General features: G+C 35.8%; 1 pseudogene; it reads right to left on the bottom strand.

The window, feature by feature from the left end:
- Positions 1-2277: 2277 nt before the first annotated feature.
- On the bottom strand, positions 2278-3300 carry LOC116843612 (annotated as a pseudogene).
- Between the last annotated feature and the right edge of the window lie 935 nt (positions 3301-4235).

Genomic DNA, 4235 nt, shown 5'->3' with positions numbered 1-4235 from the left:
GGAGTGACAGCAAAATTGTGTCCCTTAGCTAGAACAGCAACTTCGGATGGTGATAGGTCTTGATCGCTAAGATTCTTAACTGTATGTGTGAGAACTGGCATTTGAGTCTGTGGATTGATCTTATCATACTTGCTCTTCTGTTTTTGTGTTCTTGCCTCAGCTGAGTGAACAGCTTGTTCGTGAGTAACTCGATCCAGTGTCAGCCACAGCTCAGGCTCCAACGATTTTGCAAGAGAGAGATGTAACTTTAATAGTTTTTGAGATATCTCAGCCAAGTTCTTCTTGGTGGCTGAGATTCGGTCTTTGACTAACCTCAACGACGCTTGTCGTAGAATGCCTTTGGCCTGGTTAGAAGATGGAAATGGGTTTTTTAATTGAAAGCATTTCGGTACTACATAATGGTCGGGGCACCGTTTAAAAAACGCTAGGGAGGGCATAGTTGGACATGCAAGGACTTTCTGAGTTTGGAAAACAGATTTACCGACCCTAGGATAGCCTCTCCGTGCAGGCTTTTAATACTAGATTTGAGGCTTTCACGGCCATTGATACAATGTCTAGGTATAGCTTCCGGAATGGAGCCGTGTCTTGAATCAGCGATATGCCGACGTTTCGCAAACGTTGCAGTTTGCATCATCAGGGCTGAGAACTCTGATACTGAGCTCCCTTGGGTAAAGGTAGTCCTTATATGCCCCCCTCCCCCCCTTTGTGTAGATGGTGTTTAGGGAGTAGGGGACGAGGCTTGAATCCAGCCAATCAGCGTATTTTAATTGATCAGCTGGTCAATTAAAAAACCGGGAGGGCAGTATGCCAAATAGAGTTTACTTGCATACCTTTGTCTCGGTTGAGGTTGTTGGGATGTTTCAAAATTCCTCAGTACAGCCTTAACCAAAAATGGATACAACAGCAAAAACATCTCGCAAATAATAAAAAACCCGAAGAACGGAATTGTCAGTCCTAAAAACACTGACACACTAGATGAAGAGAGAGAAAAGAGAAAAACGGCTGTCCTTCCATATCTCCAGGGCATAACAGAACCTATCAGCAGGATTTTGGGTAAACACAAAATCAAAGTAATCTTCAAACTCCATAGGAAGCTCTCCCATTTACTCCCAATTCCGAAGGATCAGAAATCATGCCTAGAAACATCAGGTGTATATAAGAACCCTTGCTCTTGTGGTAAAGTTTATATAGAAGAAACCGGAAGGAAGATCAGTACGCAAATCAAGGAACACCAGCGATGTACTAAGTATGGTCACTTTACTCAATTAGCCTTAGCTGAACACTGGATGGAGACTGGACACTCCGTACAATATGACAAAGCCACCAGATTGGCTCCCTCACAGAGTTATTTTGCCAGAAAACATCGTGAAAGTCTAGAAATTTTGAAACATCCCAACAACCTCAACCGAGACAAAGGTATGTAAGTAAACTCTATTTGGCATACTGCCCTCCCGGTTTTTTAATTGACCAGCTGATCAATTAAAATACGCTGATTGGCTGGATTCAAGCCTCGTCCTCTACTCCCTAAACACCATCTACACAAAGGGGGGGGGAGGGGGGCATATAAGGATTACCTTTAACCAAGGGAGCTCAGTATCAGAGTTCTCAGCCCTGATGATGCAAACTGCAACGTTTGTGAAACGTCGGCATATCGCTGATTCAAGACACGGCTCCATTCCGGAAGCTATACCTAGACATTGTATCAATGGCCGTGAAAGCCTTAAATGTTCTAATGTTAATTTCTAATGTTATATTAAATCTAATGTTAATAAAATTCGAATAACTGTCGACACAATATTTATATCTTATTTATGTAAAATAGAATTATTTTTATTGAATAATTATCTAATAACTACTTATCTATTACATCTCAAACTTATAAACATTTTTTGTATTGTGTGCTAAAATAAAAAAGATGACACTCGAAAAAAAACAACGCTCTTTTAGTTAATCTAAATTTTTCGCTTATAATTTATTACTTTTGGCATTAAACTTATATTTACGAAAAGAAAACAACACTTAAATAAGGGCTTAATGTTGCTTTAATTATCGAATTTTAGTCGGAATCTGATATTTCACGAACATTTTGATTTTCGTTTACAAGTTTCTTTAGCAATTTATATTTTAATTGTTCGATTTCTATCAGTTCCATATGACGGTTTTTTTTCTCTTTCGCCTTTTTTATTGCAATTTCTTTTCGCTGTTCCAATTCAGTGTCTTTTAAATCAAGTTGTCTTTTTTTTAATTTTAGAGTTTCTTTCTTAGTATCCAACAGATTTACATGTCTTTGATCTTTGATACGATCACGTTCTTCTTTTTTTTTTGTAAATGATGCAGCCACTGTTTTTCGAGTTCGATTTTTGTTGCTGCAGTTTTGGAACCTGTTCCATGAGAGAGACGCTTACGATTTCTAGTGCCAGTAACATTTGACTTTACGATATTATTCTTCGATGAGATTAATTTCGATGGACTCATCTGAACTGAAGAGGGTCCACTCGAATTTTCTTTTTCAAAAGAAGTCGAAGTATAAGTGGCGGATACCGATGATGTAAATTTTGATGAAACAATATGCCCAGTACTGGCACGTTGCCGCGGTCCGAGAATGTCATCCATCTGCTCAAACTACTCGAAGTCCATGCAAGCTCTTCCCGACTTTGAATTATTATCTACCACTTGTCTGTATCTTTTCACTAACGCATTGATTTTCCATCTAATTTGGTCATTTGTCATCTAAAAAACTGATAAAGTAACCGCCGTGTTAATACATATATTTTATATTTGAATAGAAAAAAGCAGTACAATTACATTTCTATACTATATCTATACTATATCTATACTATTATATAAAATATGTAGTTTGTTCATATGAATGTATAGGATTAACTACTAACTAATTTAATTTTATTTAAAATTATTTAAATTATCATTTGAAATTCCACTTAATGTCATGCAAACATTTAGGAGTAAAAGTGGTGTATCATTACCAATAAAGGAAGTAATATATCTTCTTTAATGAAAAAATACCTTTATCCCAAACTGCAGTAGTCCCGTTCTTATTGCATCCCATACTTTTCCTTTTTTTTTGGATAGTCCATCATTTCTATATTTGCCTCATATAGACTTATAACAGCTAATGTTGCCTTTCGGTCCGAAACAGCATCTGTAAAAATATATGTAAGTATATATAAAAGTATATATGGATTTATTTATTTCTGTCAATTACATACGTTCTTTACTTGTAGATTCTGAAAGTTGCATTGCATCATCTCCACTGTCTTCAATGTTTTGTTGATAAGACATTTCTATATAAAACAGTTAAAGTACAATTTAAAAATTCATTATACTTTATCTATTATTTATAGCTAATAATGTGAAATAAAATAGACAATAGATTCTCTTACTATACTCACGTTCATCTTTTGTATAATAAAATAAAATATTACTATTTTCCTCCATGAATACTGCTGTTCCAACAAAGCAATCATGGATGGAAACATCGTCAAATGCATAATTTCTTTATTGCAATGCTTACAAATGTACATTGCTACATTTAAAAATATAAAAATATATAATTAATAATTCTTATGTAGAATATACGGTATTTTAACATTTAACCAAATACACCTATAATCGTCTCAAAGAATTCTTCAGTAATGTCCACCAAGGTCCACCCAATTGTGTATGATTTGGTCGAAATGATTTAATCATCTACACAGTAAAAATAATGCGAATAATAAACGAGTTAAAAATACCGCCTGAAATGCAAGCGATCGAACAATTAGGTTAAATCATTGAGCATTGCGATTGTTATACAATACCACATGTATAAAATGAAATTCTCTAGAATACCATCTCAAAAATTGGCAACCATGAACTAGATTCTGTGTTCGACTATGCTCTTCTGTTGTGTCCAACTGTGCCGTAGCGTGTCGTTGTTGGAAAGCACCGTGTCTGACACCGTGTCGATGTGTGTTGCTTAAATGCCTTGATGGAAAGCTCCCATAATGATCTTTAAAAAAGTATCAAATTGGAGTCATAGTATAAAGTCACATTGATGAAACATGATCATCACGCATTTCTATCTGGGCAAGCGAGAATTTAGAAAGAGGATGAGAGACATGAAGAAGGACAAGAACGACAACAAGAGTAACGAGACAAGCGCGTTGTGATCTTATCTAATGGCAGTACCAGAGACAAACGACAAGATTCAAATCCAGATAAACATCGACTAGAAC

This window comes from Odontomachus brunneus, unplaced genomic scaffold (assembly GCF_010583005.1).
Source record: "Odontomachus brunneus isolate Ranch 3 - 2012 unplaced genomic scaffold, Obru_v1 Obru_scaffold_034, whole genome shotgun sequence".
In the NCBI taxonomy this organism is placed as follows: Eukaryota; Metazoa; Arthropoda; class Insecta; order Hymenoptera; family Formicidae; genus Odontomachus; species Odontomachus brunneus.
The sequence above is the reverse complement of the archived record's forward strand: the minus strand, read 5'-3'. Positions and strand labels throughout refer to the sequence as shown.